This window comes from Cherax quadricarinatus, chromosome 89 (assembly GCF_038502225.1).
Source record: "Cherax quadricarinatus isolate ZL_2023a chromosome 89, ASM3850222v1, whole genome shotgun sequence".
NCBI classification, from domain to species: Eukaryota; Metazoa; Arthropoda; class Malacostraca; order Decapoda; family Parastacidae; genus Cherax; species Cherax quadricarinatus.
The window spans coordinates 8,280,175-8,300,324 of NC_091380.1; the positions used below are offsets into that span (position 1 = coordinate 8,280,175).

At 41.7% G+C, this 20,150-nt stretch overlaps 1 protein-coding gene across 2 annotated transcripts in view; it reads right to left on the bottom strand.

Annotated features, from left to right (window-relative positions):
• LOC128697222 (neuron navigator 2) overlaps nt 1–19,799 on the bottom strand; it is a 407,376-nt gene extending 387,577 nt beyond the window's left edge. For both annotated transcript variants that reach the window (XM_070104147.1, XM_070104146.1), the window contains exon 1: nt 19,591–19,799. The gene's annotated coding sequence lies outside the window, so the exon portion shown is untranslated. The remainder of the gene's footprint in view (nt 1–19,590) is intronic.
• Nucleotides 19,800–20,150: the final 351 nt, after the last annotated feature.

Consider the following 20,150-nt stretch of genomic DNA (forward strand, 5'->3'; position numbering starts at 1 on the left):
GTGTGACTATCACACTGTCAGAAGTACTTGTAACTAAGCTTAAGCTTGGCTACTACAACATCAGTATGACTGTCACACTGTCAGAAGTACTTTTAACTAAGCTGAAGCTTGGCTACTACAACATCAGTATGACTGTCACACTGTCAGAAGTACTTGTAACTAAGCTTAAGCTTGGCTACTACAACACCAGTGTGACTGTCACACTGTCAGAAGTACTTGTAACTAAGCTTAAGCTTGGCTACTACAACATCAGTATGACTGTCACACTGTCAGAAGTACTTGTAACTAAGCTTAAGCTTAGCTACTACAACACCAGTGTGACTGTCACACTGTCAGAAGTACTTGTAACTAAACTTAAGCTTGGCTACTACAACACCAGTGTGACTGTCACACTGTCAGAAGTACTTGTAACTAAGCTTAAGCTTGGCTACTACAACACCAGTGTGACTGTCACACTGTCAGAAGTACTTGTAACTAAGCTTAAGCTTGGCTACTACAACATCAGTATGACTGTCACACTGCCAGAAGTACTTGTAACTAAGCTTAAGCTTGGCTACTACAACATCAGTATGACTGTCACACTGTCAGAAGTACTTGTAACTAAGCTTAAGCTTGGCTACTACAACATCAGTATGACTGTCACACTGTCAGAAGTACTTGTAACTAAGCTTAAGCTTAGCTACTACAACACCAGTGTGACTGTCACACTGTCAGAAGTACTTGTAACTAAGCTTAAGCTTGGCTACTACAACACCAGTGTGACTGTCACACTGTCAGAAGTACTTGTAACTAAGCTTAAGCTTGGCTACTACAACACCAGTGTGACTGTCACACTGTCAGAAGTACTTGTAACTAAGCTTAAGCTTGGCTATTACAACATCAGTATGACTGTCACACTGTCAGAAGTACTTGTAACTAAGCTTAAGCTTGGCTACTACAACACCAGTCAGTCTGTGTCTGCCAAACTGTCAAAAATACTAACAAGTCGGGCTACAGAACACACAAACTGCAGAAGACGGGAAAGCAAGCAGAATAACCAGGAACAAATAGGCATAAACAGTAAATACATTAGTAGATACATCATTAGTAGATACATACAGTAGATACATCATTAGTAGATACATACAGTAGATACATCATTAGTAGATACATACAGTAGATACATCATTAGTAGATACATACAGTAGATACATCATTAGTAGATACATACAGTAGATACATCATTAGTAGATACATACAGTAGATACATCATTAGTAGATACATACAGTAGATACATCATTAGTAGATACATACAGTAGATACATCATTAGTAGATACATACAGTAGATACATCATTAGTAGATACATACAGTAGATACATCATTAGTAGATACATACAGTAGATACATCATTAGTAGATACATACAGTAGATACATCATTAGTAGATACATACAGTAGATACATCATTAGTAGATACATACAGTAGATACATCATTAGTAGATACATACAGTAGATACATCATTAGTAGATACATCATTAGTAGATACATACAGTAGATACATCATTAGTAGATACATACAGTAGATACATCATTAGTAGATACATACAGTAGATACATCATTAGTAGATACATACAGTAGATACATCATTAGTAGATACATACAGTAGATACATCATTAGTAGATACATACAGTAGATACATCATTAGTAGATACATACAGTAGATACATCATTAGTAGATACATACAGTAGATACATCATTAGTAGATACATACAGTAGATACATCATTAGTAGATACATACAGTAGATACATCATTAGTAGATACATACAGTAGATACATCATTAGTAGATACATACAGTAGATACATCATTAGTAGATACATACAGTAGATACATTATTAGTAGATACATACAGTAGATACATCATTAGTAGATACATACAGTAGATACATCATTAGTAGATACATACAGTAGATACATCATTAGTAGATACATACAGTAGATACATCATTAGTAGATACATACAGTAGATACATCATTAGTAGATACATACAGTAGATACATCATTAGTAGATACATACAGTAGATACATCATTAGTAGATACATACAGTAGATAATACATCATTGATTAAGATCATATTCCATACTGTAGTCTGTATAACTACATAAACTAACTGTACATAACTAATATTTCAGCAAGGACTCCAGAGGAAATAAGTCACTATTTCTTGGTAGGTAATTTACACTATGGTAACTGTATTTTTGGGTACCTGTATCTAAATTGACTTACTTCCTAGTTATGTAACAGTGGTCACTGGTGTCTGACGAAGACCCAGATGTGTCCTGTAGCTGGGTTGGTAGCGTATTTAGCTTACACACTGAGGTCTGTGGTTCGATCCCGGGTACTAGTGGAAATATTGGGGTGTGTTTTCTTAAGACACCTGCTGTCACTGTTCACCTAGCAGTAAGTAGGTACTTGGGTGTTAGCCACCTTACACCTGCCACTGTTCATCTAACAGTAAGTAGGTACTTGGGTACTAGCCACCTTACACCTGCTGTCACTGTTCACCTAGCAGTAAGTAGGTACCTGGGTGGTAGTTGACTGGTGTGGGTGGCATCCTGGGAACAAAATTAACCTAAGGTGCTAGAAATGCTCTACATAACCAGGAACTTTCTATATAATATGTCACTGTTGTCAACTATGGTCTGTATAAGTTGTATCATGTATTGCTAGAAATAAACATTATTATTATTATTATTATTATTATTATTATTATTATTATATTATTACAGTATGTCATCGATATCAACTAAGGTGTGCATAAGTGCCAGCACAAACAGTGAGGAGGATCAAGCGTGGCATTATCAAGGTGAACCAGTGTTCGTCATACTACTAAACTTGAGTGTTGATCTCAGTGTCTCCCACACACTTCACCTTCAGGTACACTTCACCTAGGAACACTCAGTGACTCTCCCACACACTACACCTCAAAAGGTACATTTTACCTAGGATCCTCTTAACCTACAATAACTCACAGATTCCCAAACACAAAGTTCCCTCATAACCTCATACACGACATACGTCTGGAAAATCATTGAGTACACAGCCCCATCATGGAGCCCACACCTAGTCAAGCATATATCGAAACCTCGAAAGATCCAAAGGTTCGCAACCAGACTAGTACCGGAGCCGAGAGGAATAATCTACTAATTATATTTGAGAGAAGGCCAAGTGGAGACGTATTTACAATATGCAAATTTACAGGGAAATTGATAGAACAGACATAGGGAACGACTTACTAATAAAGAGGACCAGGATCAAGGTGACACAGCATCACGATCAAGGTGACACAGCATCACGATCAAGGTGACAGCACCACGATCAAGGTGACACAGCATCACGATCAAGGTGACACAGCACCACGATCAAGATGACACAGCATCACGATCAAGGTGACACAGCACCACGATCAAGGTGACACAGCACCAAGATCAAGGTGACACAGCATCACGATCAAGGTGACAGCACCACGATCAAGGTGACACAGCATCACGATCAAGATAACACAGCACCACGATCAAGATGACACAGCATCACGATCAAGGTGACACAGCACCACGATCAAGGTGACACAGCACCAAGATCAAGGTGACACAGCATCACGATCAAGGTGACACAGCATCACGATCAAGGTGACACAGCACCACGATCAAGATGACACAGCACCACGATCAAGGTGACACAGCACCACGATCAAGGTGACACAGCATCACGATCAAGGTGACACAGCATCACGATCAAGGTGACACAGCACCACGATCAAGGTGACACAGCACCACGATCAAGGTGACACAGCATCACGATCAAGGTGACACAGCACCACGATCAAGGTGACACAGCACCAAGATCAAGGTGACACAGCACCAAGATCAAGGTGACACAGCATCACGATCAAGGTGACACAGCACCACGATCAAGGTGACACAGCACCACGATCAAGGTGACACAGCACCACGATCAAGGTGACACAGCATCACGATCAAGGTGACACAGCACCACGATCAAGGTGACACAGCACCACGATCAAGATGACACAGCATCACGATCAAGGTGACACAGCACCACGATCAAGGTGACACAGCAGCACGATCAAGGTGACACAGCACCACGATCAAGGTGACACAGCAGCACGATCAAGATGAGACAGCACCACGATCAAGGTGACACAGCACCACGATCAAGATGACACAGCATCACGATCAAGGTGACACAGCACCACGATCAAGGTGACACAGCACCACGATCAAGGTAACACAGCACCACGATCAAGGTGACACAGCACCACGATCAAGGTGACAGCACCACGATCAAGGTGACACAGCACCACGATCAAGGTGACACAGCACCACGATCAAGGTGACACAGCATCACGATCAAGGTGACACAGCACCACGATCAAGATGACACAGCATCACGATCAAGATGACACAGCACCACGATCAAGGTGACACAGCACCACGATCAAGGTGACACAGCACCACAATCAAGATGACACAGCATCACGATCAAGGTGACACAGCACCACGATCAAGGTGACACAGCATCACGATCAAGGTGACACAGCACCACGATCAAGGTGACACAGCATCACGATCAAGGTGACACAGTACCACGATCAAGGTGACACAGCACCATGATCAAGGTGACACAGCACCACGATCAAGGTGACACAGCACCACGATCAAGGTGACACAGCACCACGATCAAGGTGACACAGCATCACGATCAAGGTGACACAGCATCACGATCAAGGTGACAGCACCACGATAAAGGTGACACAGCACCACGATCAAGGTGACACAGTACCACGATCAAGATGACACAGCACCACGATCAAGGTGACACAGCACCACGATCAAGGTGACACAGTACCACGATCAAGGTGACACAGTACCACGATCAAGGTGACACAGCACCACGATCAAGGTGACAGCACCACGATCAAGGTGACACAGCACCACGATCAAGGTGACACAGCACCACGATCTCTGAATCGACCCCAGCAAACACAAATAAGAACATAAGAACATAAGAAGGAAGGAACACTGCAGCCTACTGACCCATGCGGAGCAGCTCCATGCCCCCCCCCCTTCCGGATTAGACCAATGACCCACCCAGCCTGGTCATCTCCACTCAAGGATGGAGCACGGCACCAGACCCAGCAGCACAAGCTAGTCAGGTCCAACTCACACCCACCCACACCCACTCATGTATTTATCTAACCTATTTTTAAAACTATACAACGTTTTAGCCTCAATAACTGTACTCGGGAGTTTGTTCCACTCATCCACAACTCTATTACCAAACCAGTGCTTTCCTATATCCTTCCTGAATCTGAATTTTTCCAACTTAAAACCATTGCTGCGAGTCGTGTCATGGCTGGAAATTTTCAGCACGCTATTTACATCCCCTTTATTTATTCCTGTTTTCCATTTATACACCTCGATCATATCCCCCCTAATTCTACGTCTTTCTAGAGTGCAGATTCAGGGTCTCAGTCTATCCTCATAGGGAAGATTTCTGATACATGGGATCATCTTTGTCATCCTTCTCTGTACGTTTTCCAGAGTATTTATATCCATTCTGTAATACTGTGACCAGAACTGAGCAGCATAGTCTAAATGAGGCCTAACCAAGGATATATAGAGTTGAAGAACAACCTGAGGACTTCTATTATTTATACTTCTAGATATGAAGCCAAGAATTCTGTTAGCTTTATTGCCAACACTTATGCACTGTTGTCTTGGTTTTAAATTACTGCTAACCAGAACTCCTAAATCCTTTTCGCAATCCGTAATATTAAGATCTACATTATTTAGTTTATATGTGGCATGGTTATTGTCCTGTCCAACATTTAGAACTTTGCATTTGTCAATATTAAACTGCATCTGCCACTTCTCCGACCATTGCATCAGTATAACAAATCATCCTGGAGTGCTCTAGTGTCCTCATTAGAATGAATTAGACGGTCTATTTTGGTGTCATCAGCAAAGTACATCAGCGAGTACAAACGTATACATATTAAAATATCAAAGATTCATGGGTAAGCGGTAAACCCATATGGGTCACACAGCACCTGGGCTATTGGAAGGGTTAGGGAGAAGCAACTAGTTTTATTCCGAGGAAGAGGACAGCTTCAATGCCTAAGACAAAAAATTGTGTTATCTTCCTAACACAGGCTTACTGGCTTGTGTTATCTGACACAAGTCTACTGGCTTGTGTTATCTGACGCAAGTCTACTGGCTTGTGTTATCTGACACAAGTCTACTGGCTTGTGTTATCTGACACAAGTCTACTGGCTTGTGTTATCTGATGCAAGTCTACTGGCTTGTGTTATCTGACGCAAGTCTACTGGCTTGTGTTATCTGACGCAAGTCTACTGGCTTGTGTTATCTGACGCAAGTCTACTGGCTTGTGTTATCTGACACAAGTCTACTGGCTTGTGTTATCTGACACAAGTCTACTGGCTTGTGTTATCTGACACAAGTCTACTGGCTTGTGTTATCTGACACAAGTCTACTGGCTTGTGTTATCTGACACAAGTCTACTGGCTTGTGTTATCTGACACAAGTCTACTGGCTTGTGTTATCTGACACAAGTCTACTGGCTTGTGTTATCTGACACAAGTCTACTGGCTTGTGTTATCTGACACAAGTCTACTGGCTTGTGTTATCTGACACAAGTCTACTGGCTTGTGTTATCTGACACAAGTCTACTGGCTTGTGTTATCTGACACAAGTCTACTGGCTTGTGTTATCTGACGCAAGTCTACTGGCTTGTGTTATCTGACACAAGTCTACTGGCTTGTGTTATCTGACGTAAGTCTACTGGCTTGTGTTATCTGACACAAGTCTACTGGCTTGTGTTATCTGACGCAAGTCTACTGGCTTGTGTTATCTGACGCAAGTCTACTGGCTTGTGTTATCTGACACAAGTCTACTGGCTTGTGTTATCTGACGCAAGTCTACTGGCTTGTGTTATCTGACGCAAGTCTACTGGCTTGTGTTATCTGACGCAAGTCTACTGGCTTGTGTTATCTGACGCAAGTCTACTGGCTTGTGTTATCTGACGCAAGTCTACTGGCTTGTGTTATCTGACGCAAGTCTACTGGCTTGTGTTATCTGACACAAGTCTACTGGCTTGTGTTATCTGACACAAGTCTACTGGCTTGTGTTATCTGACACAAGTCTACTGGCTTGTGTTATCTGACACAAGTCTACTGGCTTGTGTTATCTGACACAAGTCTACTGGCTTGTGTTATCTGACACAAGTCTACTGGCTTGTGTTATCTGACACAAGTCTACTGGCTTGTGTTATCTGACACAAGTCTACTGGCTTGTGTTATCTGACACAAGTCTACTGGCTTGTGTTATCTGACACAAGTCTACTGGCTTGTGTTATCTGACACAAGTCTACTGGCTTGTGTTATCTGACACAAGTCTACTGGCTTGTGTTATCTGACACAAGTCTACTGGCTTGTGTTATCTGACGCTTGTGTTACAAGTCTACTGGCTTGTGTTATCTGACACAAGTCTACTGGCTTGTGTTATCTGACGCAAGTCTACTGGCTTGTGTTATCTGACGCAAGTCTACTGGCTTGTGTTATCTGACGCAAGTCTACTGGCTTGTGTTATCTGACGCAAGTCTACTGGCTTGTGTTATCTGACGCAAGTCTACTGGCTTGTGTTATCTGACGCAAGTCTACTGGCTTGTGTTATCTGACGCAAGTCTACTGGCTTGTGTTATCTGACGCAAGTCTACTGGCTTGTGTTATCTGACGCAAGTCTACTGGCTTGTGTTATCTGACGCAAGTCTACTGGCTTGTGTTATCTGACGCAAGTCTACTGGCTTGTGTTATCTGACGCAAGTCTACTGACTTGTGTTATCTGACGCAAGTCTACTGGCTTGTGTTATCTGACGCAAGTCTACTGGCTTGTGTTATCTGACGCAAGTCTACTGGCTTGTGTTATCTGACACAAGTCTACTGGCTTGTGTTATCTGACACAAGTCTACTGGCTTGTGTTATCTGACACAAGTCTACTGGCTTGTGTTATCTGACACAAGTCTACTGGCTTGTGTTATCTGACGCAAGTCTACTGGCTTGTGTTATCTGACGCAAGTCTACTGGCTTGTGTTATCTGACGCAAGTCTACTGGCTTGTGTTATCTGACGCAAGTCTACTGGCTTGTGTTATCTGACGCAAGTCTACTGGCTTGTGTTATCTGACGCAAGTCTACTGGCTTGTGTTATCTGACGCAAGTCTACTGGCTTGTGTTATCTGACGCAAGTCTACTGGCTTGTGTTATCTGACGCAAGTCTACTGGCTTGTGTTATCTGACGCAAGTCTACTGGCTTGTGTTATCTGACGCAAGTCTACTGGCTTGTGTTATCTGACGCAAGTCTACTGGCTTGTGTTATCTGACGCAAGTCTACTGGCTTGTGTTATCTGACACTAGTCTACTGGCTTGTGTTATCTGACGCAAGTCTACTGGCTTGTGTTATCTGACAAGTCTACTGGCTTGTGTTATCTGACACAAGTCTACTGGCTTGTGTTATCTGACACAAGTCTACTGGCTTGTGTTATCTGACACAAGTCTACTGGCTTGTGTTATCTGACACAAGTCTACTGGCTTGTGTTATCTGACAAGTCTACTGGCTTGTGTTAGCTAACACAAGTTAGCTACCTAACACAAGCTTACTTGCTTTTAATAGGCAGGACGTACTGAAGACTAGCCAGTAGTACCAGTAACAACACTAGCGTTACCCACAATAGAGAGAGAGAGAGAGAGAGAGAGAGAGAGAGAGAGAGAGAGAGAGAGAGAGACAGAGAGACAGAGAGACAGAGAGACAGAGAGAGACAGAGAGACAGAGAGAGAGACAGAGAGAGACAGAGAGACAGAGAGAGAGACAGAGAGAGAGACAGAGAGAGAGACAGAGAGAGAGACAGAGAGAGACAGAGAGAGACAGAGAGAGACAGAGAGAGACAGAGAGAGAGAGAGAGAGAGAGAGAGAGAGAGAGAGAGAGAGAGAGAGAGAGAGAGAGAGAGAGAGAGAGAGAAACATCACTTCATCTGAGATCATTGATACCCAGGATGACTGGAGTCTGGAATACATTCGTACAGCATAATGATGTCAACGAGATAGTCAGTTGATCAAATTAAAATGCTGACCCACAGGTGGCTCCAACTTCATCCTGTTCCCTACTTGTATGTCTCATAAGAATAAAAATGCTTTCAAATGAGCTGACGTAGGTAACAGCTCTTACCTTGTCAATAAAGTTAGGTATCCTTAACTTGTAAATAGCTTGTCAATAAAGTTAGGAATCCTTAACCTGTAGATAGTTTGTCTATAAAGCCAGGGATCCTTAACCTAACCTCGTCAAACCCCGTGTAAAGAAAGAGAGAGAGCTGGGTAGCAACGTCCAGTGATGACAATTAACTAGTCTGTGGAGACTCGAACCTACTTACTAGAATTACTAAACCCTCATTACTCACCACTGCACGTCCCTCGTTATCTACACCAACTGCTAACACACTGATCTGCATACGGTATTTTCCGGCATATAAGACTATGTTTTATAAAGTGGTTATAACGTAACGTTAATAAACAACCGCTAAAGCGTAACCCAAAGCCTACCCTTGACCTTCAGCATATAAGACGCAGGTTGATTTTCCAAGACTGCTCCCCTCAAGGAAGGTTCCTTGATGTTGGTGAGGGGCTCTTGATTTAGGGAATTGGATCTATGCTCCAGTTCCCCGAATTAAGCCTGAATGCCTTCCACATCCCCCCCCCCCAGGCGCTGTATAATCCTCCGGGTTTAGCGCTTCCCCCTTGATTATAATAATAATAATAATAATAATCCAAGACTGCTGAGAGGGGGGGAGGAGAGTGCGCCTTATATGCTGGAAAATGCACTAAATTCGATACATCAGCAGTGTGTTGCTTCCCTACTCTATGTGATAGAGGGGAAACAACCTGCGTCACGCTGTGCAGAAGACGCACATACAAGAGGGGTAGATCTGGGAGAAGGCATCACACCAAGCATATCACCAGAAACACAAATCAAGTCTATACGCAAATAACCCGCACACAGGAGAACCTTATTACAACGTTTCGGTCCCACCTGGACTATTTAAAAGTCAGACTGTGACTTTTAAATGGTCTAAATCGGACCGAAAAGTCGTCATGTCCGGGTTATTTATGTATTGTTCCAGTCACGGTATTGTGAGTTTTTCTTCTATATATGTTAAATCTTGTATGCTAAGCCAGCGGCCGTAAACAACAACACCAGGCGCTATACCACCTGATCAACAGCCTGAATGATCAGGCTTGGTCAGGCTTGATCAGATTTAGCCAGGCTTCATCAGCCTTGGTTAGGCTTGGTCAAGCTTGATCAGGCTCGGTCAGGTTTGGTCAGGATTGATCAGATTTAGCCAGGCTTGATCAGCCTTGGTTAGGCTTGGTCAAGCTTGATCAGGCTCGGTCAGGTTTGGTCAGGATTGATCAGATTTAGCCAGGCTTGATCAGCCTTGGTTAGGCTTGGTCAAGCTTGATCAGGCTCGGTCAGGTTTGGTCAGGATTGATCAGATTTAGCCAGGCTTGATCAGCCTTGGTTAGGCTTGGTCAAGCTTGATCAGGCTCGGTCAGGTTTGGTCAGGATTGATCAGATTTAGCCAGGCTTGATCAGCCTTGGTTAGGCTTGGTCAAGCTTGATCAGGCTCGGTCAGGTTTGGTCAGGATTGATCAGATTTAGCCAGGCTTGATCAGCCTTGGTTAGGCTTGGTCAAGCTTGATCAGGCTCGGTCAGGTTTGGTCAGGATTGATCAGAACAACTTCATAAGAGAGGTTACTATATATTCAAAGTGGTGTGATGTTCACGATATTAAGGAAATCCTATGTAATACTTTGAAGTCCAGGGAAGCTAAACTCTGTGTGAGCTGACACCTGGAGTTTACCTGGAGAGAGTTCCGGGGGTCAACGCCCCCGCGGCCCGGTCTGTGACCAGGCCTCCTGGTGGATCAGAGCCTGATCAACCAGGCTGTTGCTGCTGGCTGCACGCAAACCAACGTACGAGCCACAGCCCGGCTGATCCGGAACTGACTTTAGGTGCTTGTCCAGTGCCAGCTTGAAGACTGCCTTGCTGGGACTCACTATAAACACTATACTATATACATTATAACATTTATACTACCATACACACTACATACATCATAACATTTATACTACTATAAACACTACACTTTACATTAATGAGTGTAGAGGGACCAAGACTCTTCAACACCCTTCATACGTGCGGAGAATTACCAACACACCCCTGGCTGTCTTAAAGAATGAACTCGATAAGTTCCTCAAGTCAGCTCCTGATCAGCCAGGCTGTGGTGTATACCTAGCACTGTGCGTTACTTCCACTAAAACATAAGAATGAGGAAATACAGAAGGTTAACTGGCCCAGGCTAGGCAGGTTCAGCTCACACCCACCCACACCCACTTATGTATCCACGTAACCTAAATTTCAATCTAATTAGTATAATCAAATAAAGCGCTAAATGGCACCAGGGCTTCTTAGCAAAACTTCAAGCACTGGGAATTGCAGGCTCTACATTATGTCTCCTCAGTGATTACCTTCATGGTAGATCTCTAAGTGTAGTTCTCAATGGAACGGAATCAGCAAGACATCCTATCGGGGCAAGTGTTCCACAAGGAAGCGTGCTGGGACCATTGTTATGGAATGTCTACTTCAATGACCTTCTTCATCTCATCCCAGAATCCCATGCATATGCAGACGACTGTACACTGACATTCACTTATCCAAGAGAAGAAATGCCAGCTGCTCTAAGCTACATCTATCACCAGCTAAGAGCTATATCAGCTTGGGGAAATAGATGGCAAGTAACATTTGCACCTGAGAAAACGCAAATGATGATGGTATCTAGGCACCATGATGGTAATGCTGGTGCAGTAGTAAGGATGAATGGGAGGGTGTTGGCACCTGGAGAAGAAGGTGATATCCTTGGGGTGAAATTCGACTCCAAACTGACCATGAAGAACCATGCTGTAAATCTTGCAAACGAGGCAGCCAGGAAGCTTACAGCACTTCGCCGTATCTCGCATCTGCTTGACAGTATGGGTTGCAAGATTCTGTACGAGGCGCAAGTACGCTCACACCTTGAGTATGCTCCACTTTCTTGGTTTGCCTGCCCCCCCCCTCTCATCTGCGACTGCTTGACAGAGTAGAGAACAGAGCAAGACGTCTCATCTCTCGCCTGGACCCATCCTGGATAGATCTGTCATTTCAACAGAGCCTTCAACACAGGAGGGATGTGGGTGGCCTTACTGTTATGTACAAGGCCAATACTGTCAAAGTACCACACTTGGATCCACTTCGAGGACAGCGTGAAACAAGCTTTTATGCCACAAGACGGGAAGAAAGCAGCAACTTCACTCTGGCTGTACCCTTCTAGAGAACATCACCCCATCTGAGATCATATATACCCAGGATGACTCGAGTATGGAACACATTCGTACAGCATTATGATGTCAACGATCCATAAAGGAGGAGACCAAACAAAGTTGAATAACTATAGGCCAATATCCAATTTACACCCTCTCTCAAAAATCTTCGAAAAATTAATTCGTAAACGAATCCACTCCTACCTCATCTCCCATAACATTCTCAACCCCTGCCAATTTGGATTCAGGCCTAATAAAAATACTAATGATGCTATTATACACATGCTTGAATATATATACACTGCAATAGAGAAAAAAGAAGTCCCACTGGGGATCTTCATTGACTTACGTAAAGCTTTTGATACAGTTGACCATGACTTGCTCCACGTAAAATTGTCAAACTATGGTATTAGAGGGCACTCCCTCAACTACCTCAAGTTTTACCTCAGCAACAGAAGCCAATATGTGTACGCAAATGGGGCAAGCTCTTCCGCACAACCAATTACAGTCGGTGTCCCACAGGGAAGTGTCCTTGGCCCTCTTCTCTTTCTCCTATACATAAATGACCTACCAAATGCTTCGCAATTACTCAAACCCACACTTTTTGCAGATGACACCACATACGTCTTCTCTCACCCGAGCCCAGTCACGCTAGCCAATACTGTAAACACCGAATTACAGAAAATATCTACCTGGATGAGGACTAACAAACTTACACTAAACATTGACAAAACCTACTACATTCAGTTTGGTAACAGAGCTACAGATGTACCTCTTAACATAACGATAAACGGATCACCTATCACAAAGCTAACAGAGGGAAAATTCTTAGGAATCCACCTTGATAATAGACTCAAATTCCATACACATATACAACAAATTTCTAAGAAAATTTCCAAGACTGTAGGCATACTATCGAAGATACGGTACTATGTTCCACAGTCAGCCTTCCTGGCCCTATATCACTCTCTTATTTACCACTATCTCACCTATGGAATTTGTGCATGGGGCTCAACAACAAGTAACCATCTCAGACCACTAATTACCCAACAAAAGGCTGCAGTCAGAATGATGATAAATTCTCACTACAGGCAGCACACTCCACCAATATTAAAAACACTCAACCTACTCACCATACAAAACATCCATACTTATTACTGCACCTATTACATACATAGAACACTTAACTCTGATATTACCCCTCCCCTCAAACATCTCCTTGCCAACCTCAACAGAACACATGACCATAACACAAGGCACAGATCACACTTTGATGTTCCTCGTGTCCATCTCACACTATGCAAAAACTCAATGCACATAAAAGGCCCTAAAATCTGGAATTCATTACCTGTAAATATAAAAGAAACACTACCTGTTTATAAATTCAAGTCTCTTCTCAAAGTTCACTTAATCACTCAAAACCAAATAAATACTGAATAACTGAACCTTATAAATTGTATATCCTAAATGTTACTCACAATTATATCACACAAATGTTAAACCTAACTTTGTTATTTTTTTTAAATACACTACCTAACAGAATACTCCATTCTACTGAATGAACAGCAATGCATGCAACCATATGACCTGTCTTTGTAATACTCATTTGTATTTTATAGTTATCTGTTTACAATAATGTCTTATCACTGATTTCATCATTGCTTAGTTAATCTTAAGTTAATTTTAAGCCAGCCCGTAATGCTATGCATATAAGTGGCTTTGACATGCTGCTCTTACCTGTATTTTTTTGTATCTCTGTATGTATGCTAAAATTTATAAATAAATAAATAAAAATAAAAAAGTCAGTTGATCAAATGAAAATGCTGGCCCACAGATGGTTTCAACTTCATCCTGTTCCCTACTTGTATGTCTCAACAATAAAAATGCTTTCAAATGAGCTGATATAGGTAACAGCTCTTAGCTTGCCAATAAAGTTAGGTATCCTTAACCTGTAAATAGCTAGTCAATAAAGTTAGGTATCTTTAACCTGTAAATAGCTAGTCAATAAAGTTAGGAATCCTTAACCTGTAAATAGCTAGTCAATAAAGTTAGGACTCCTTAACCTGTAAATAGCTAGTCAATAAAGTTAGGAATCCTTAACCTGTAAATAGCTAGTCAATAAAGTTAGGACTCCTTAACCTGTAAATAGCTAGTCAATAAAGTTAGGAATCCTTAACCTGTAAATAGCTTGTCAATAAAGCTAGGGATCCTTATCCTTGTAGATGAATGGTTCAGAGAACCGACATGTTGATAAATTAGACACATGTGCAACTCTTGGGTATCTTTTATTGAGGAAACGTTTCGCCACACAGTGGCTTCATCAGTCCATACGTAGGAGAAACTTGAAGAACAGGAGGAGAATGAGGTAATCAGTCCCTCAACCTTGAGTCGATGTGTTCAGTCCATCAATCTTGAATAGAATACGGCATATCAGCGGAGAAGCAGCTTATAAACCGTATGGCAGGAGAGGTGCAGCAGTCATAGGTCGTGTCACATTTGTTCAATGGGCACGACCTACTTCCACATTGAACAAATGTGACACGACCTATGACTGCTGCACCTCTCCTGCCATACGGTTTATAAGCTGCTTCTCCGCTGATATGCCGTATTCTATTCAAGATTGATGGACTGAACACATCGACTCAAGGTTGAGGGACTGATTACCTCATTCTCCTCCTGTTCTTCAAGTTTCTCCTACGTATGGACTGATGAAGCCACTGTGTGGCGAAACGTTTCCTCAATAAAAGATACCCAAGAGTTGCACATGTGTCTAATTTATCATCCTTATCCTTGTCAAACCCTGTTTAAAAAAAAAAAAAAAAAAAGGGGGGAGTCTCAATCTAAGATTTTTGGTTCAAGGGTTTGATAAAGCTCCTGGGGAGCTAAAGTTTGATAAAGCTCCTGGGGAGCTAAAGTTTGATAAAGCTCCTGGGGAGCTAAACGTTGCCACAGTAAAATGTTACATTAGCTGCACTTGTGTCCTTTTACCGGCACATACTGTCGGTAAGTCTACCAACCTAACCTAGGTTATCACTGTATTCAATGGGAAGCGTTAAACCCATAGGGGTCGTAACGCCTGGGGAATGAGGTAAGCAAGTCTGATCCGAGTCTGATCCAAGTGTAAGTTTGATCCGAGGAAGGGAAGGTGAGCTCCAGTTCATGTGATCATGAGCCCTTGAGCAACATTAACGATAATTAAGACATGTGTAACAGTCGGGTATGTTTATTGATTAAACGTTTCGCCTACGCAGTAGGCTTGTTCAGTCAAATACAGAAACAACAGGTGTAGCAGTGAATTGACGATGTAATCAGTCCATCCATCAACTTGGGAGAAATAGTCTCTCAGGTGGTCAGTCCCTCAGCCAGGCTGAGGGACTGACCACCTCATCTTCATTTCACTACTACACCTGCTGTCTCTGTATCTGACTGAAAAATCCTACTATGTAGGTGAAACATTTCATCAATAAAGTTACCCAACTGTTCCATGTCTTAATCTTCAACTTCTCGGTATTTTCAACACAACATTAATGGAGTAATAAAAGTGAGAGTTTAGGAAGCCAGGCGAGTAAACACTAGGATATATTAATTATTAAGCGTTACAGTCCTGGGACCTTGAGATCAAGATCCCAGGATAACAACGTCTTCTAATATATCTAAAGTGTTTGCTCACCTGTCTTTCTAAACCCATTTGTCGGTATCTGTTACAAGATTTATACCTATGATAAGTGTAACATGCAGAGCAAGACAAAATAAGACAATTACTGGTCAAGTAACCACCAGTGTTGTACTCTGTGGCTGCTGTTATTGTGTTATTTGTGGTCAGAGTGCTCCAGGAGGCCAGCCTAGACCTCCACAACCACAACTACGTGGGTAATACCTCCTCTTAACTCACAATAGTTTTAAAGTAGCAGACACACCTTTTGCAGTAATCTAGTTTGAGTATTCCAGTAGTAGCCTCATTAGCCTGGGCCAATAGTAAAAATATTATTAAAAAAAATGGTTTATAACTGACTATAATTTTTAAAGGGTGGTAAGCCAGCGGAAGGCCTCGGTCAGATGACCAAAACGGCGGGTCATCATCTAAGATCCGCGTCAGGAAACACTTGTACCTCCCCCCATGTCAGACACTGGTCTGCGACACTCCCTCGACAGTGAGCCAAGGCCGGGCCAGGCGATTGTACCTGCGAATCTGGAAAATACTTGAGCTTCGCATCGTTCCAGACCATAGAGCTGCTCCTCCAGACTGAGGGACTGACCACCTCAGATACTTTTTCTCCAAGACTGATGAACTGATTACATCCCCTTTATTTCATCACTACTGCTTCCTTTGTATTGGACCGAAGAATCCTACTATGTAGGCGAACGTTTCGTCCATAAAGATCCCCAACTATTGCACATGTGTCAACTTATAAGTATCTTACACCATTTTAAACAATGTATCATATTACTGGTAGTATACCAACAGGATCGTAAACATGGGCAACACACTGGTATCTTCATTATGGAAAAATTCAGCAATATATACACACAAACATTGCAATAAGTGTCTTATTCAGTTATGCATCACCTTGTCGCCAGTGTATATCATTAATGACAATAATGGTTAACCTCACTAGGCTGCCCATAAAAATAAATTATATATCAACGAAAAAAATTGGAGACATGTGCAACATCTGGGCATTATTATTGTAGTGTTTCGCCATCCAGTGCCTTCATCAGTACAAATTCAAAGACATAATGGGAAGACATTACAACTCTATACAAAAGATTAGGTAATCAGTCCCTCAGGAACCGATTACCTCATCTTTTGTAGACAGTCATACAGTCTTCACATTATGTCCTGGCACTGATAAAGCCACTGGTTGCCGACACATCTACATTAAAGATGTAGCACGTGTCTAATTCTTCATTTTGTCGGCACAGTCTACCACACATGCACAAGGGGGGGGGAGATACAAGGTTATAAAACCTTATTCCTAGTAATGACCCTCGTATTGTAGACAGTCTTAATGACCCTCGTATTGTAGACAGTCTTAATGACCCTCGTATTGTAGACAGTCTTAATGACCCTCGTATTGTAGACAGTCTTAATGACCCTCGTATTGTAGACAGTCTTAATGACTCGTATTGTAGACAGTCTTAATGACCCTCGTATTGTAGACAGTCTTAATGACCCTCGTATTGTAGACAGTCTTAATGACCCTCGTATTGTAGACAGTCTTAATGACCCTCGTATTGTAGACAGTCTTAATGACCCTCGTATTGTAGACAGTCTTAATGACCCTCGTATTGTAGACAGTCTTAATGACCCTCGTATTGTAGACAGTCTTAATGACCCTCGTATTGTAGACAGTCTTAATGACCCTCGTATTGTAGACAGTCTTAATGACCCTCGTATTGTAGACAGTCTTAATGACCCTCGTATTGTAGACAGTCTTAATGACCCTCGTATTGTAGACAGTCTTAATAACCCTCGTGTATAATATAACCTTTATATTATAATAATAAGGTAAAAGGACCACAATGGAAATAAGTCACTCTGTCTGACATTTTTGTGTTATCCCAGGTTCTCTACACATATGCTGCTATGTATGATAATTCTATGTAACTGTATTGTGTATACCTGAATAAACTTACTTACTGTAGGGGCCTAACTGAGGACGGCCACTGACTCAGGCAGACAACTGAGACTTACACTGTTTCAGCTGTTTACATTAGTCACCCATGTGACTGTTTTTACAACAGAGAAGTGATATCTGTGATTAAGATGACGGTCTGACATGCGTACATATACATGGTCGGAGGAGATAGGATAACGACATACCGGTCTGACATGTGTACATATACATGGTCGGAGGAGATAGGATAACGACATACCGGTCTGACATGTGTACATATACAAGGCCGGAGGAGATAGGATAACGACATACCTAATTATGAAATGATAGGGAAACTAGACAATGATTTCTTAGTATCAGTAATAAGAACAAGAATAACCTAGAATATTAAGATAAAAAATAATTACTAAAGGAATACCTGGATAGGGTTTTGGGGGTCAACGCCCCCGCGGCCCGGCCTGTGACCAGGCTTTATTTGGAAAACATTTATCAAAGTCTCCCCTAATAATGTATCAGGTACGTCATAATCATGTCTCCTCTAATAATGTATCAGGTACGTCATAATCATGTCTCACCTAATGTATCAAGTACGTAATAATCATGTCTCCTCTAATAATGTATCAGGTACGTCATAATCATATCTCCCCTAATAATGTATCGTGTACGTCATAATCATGTCTCACCTAATAATGTATCAAGTACGTCATAATCATGTCTCGTCTAATAATGTATCAAGTACGTCATAATCATATCTCCCCTAATAATGTATCGTGTACGTCATAATCATGTCTCACCTAATAATGTATCAAGTACGTCATAATCATATCTCCCCTAATAATGTATCGTATACGTCATAATCATGTCTCCTCTAATAATGTATCAAGTACGTCATAATCATATCTCCCCTAATAATGTATCGTATACGTCATAATCATGTCTCCTCTAATGTATCAAGTACGTCATAATCATATCTCCCCTAATAATGTATCGTGTACGTCATAATCATGTCTCACCTAATAATGTATCAAGTACGTCATAATCATGTCTCCTCTAATAATGTATCAAGTACGTCATAATCATATCTCCCCTAATAATGTATCGTATACGTCATAATCATGTCTCCTCTAATAATGTATCAAGTACGTCATAATCATATCTCCCATAATGTATCGTATACGTCATAATCATGTCTCCTCTAATAATGTATCAAGTACGTCATAATCATGTCTCCTCAAATCCAGACTTACATAATAAAGGAAATAAGTCAATTATCAAATCTGGGCTCAATTTGATATTAATTATTGACGGGGAAGCGTTAAACCAGTATGGGTTATGAAAGAATAATGTTGGATGAGAAGGAAGGGTACCTCCAATTCCTTGAATCAAAAGCCCTTCACCGTCATCAAGGAAGGTTATTTAAGACATAAATATTAATAATATTAAAAGTTTTTTTCAGTAAATGACAAAAATTCTCACCTTCAAGAAATGTGTTGAAAAGGTTATTGTCAGCAAATACAGCGACTTTGGAGGGAAGTTGTAACAGTTGGAACCTTTCCACAGGTGTATATTCACATATATATATACGACACAGGTGTATAGAGTACACAGGCGGAGCTACAACACAACATTCATGGAGGCGAGAGAGGAGCGACGCACACACAACCTCCCACTCTGACTCACAAGACAACACTGATCATCCATTGACTCCCGCCTCCTGAACTACCAACCTCACCATGCTTACCAACACCATCCCCTTCATTTATAATCTTTTATTCCTCTATCCCTTCCATTCTACCTTCTCCTAAAATTCATCAATCCATAAATATAATTTTCCATCCAACGCCCTGAATATTTTGTAGTAAATAAGCCAGAAAACCATAAAAATTAAGGTAAAAAAATATTCGAGATGTTGGCACCTTGCAGATGGTCTCCCATTTTCTATGAGGTAACCTTGCCAGCTATAACTAATACAATACTAATACAATACTAATTTAATACAATACTAATACAATAATTGTGATAATATACAATATTAA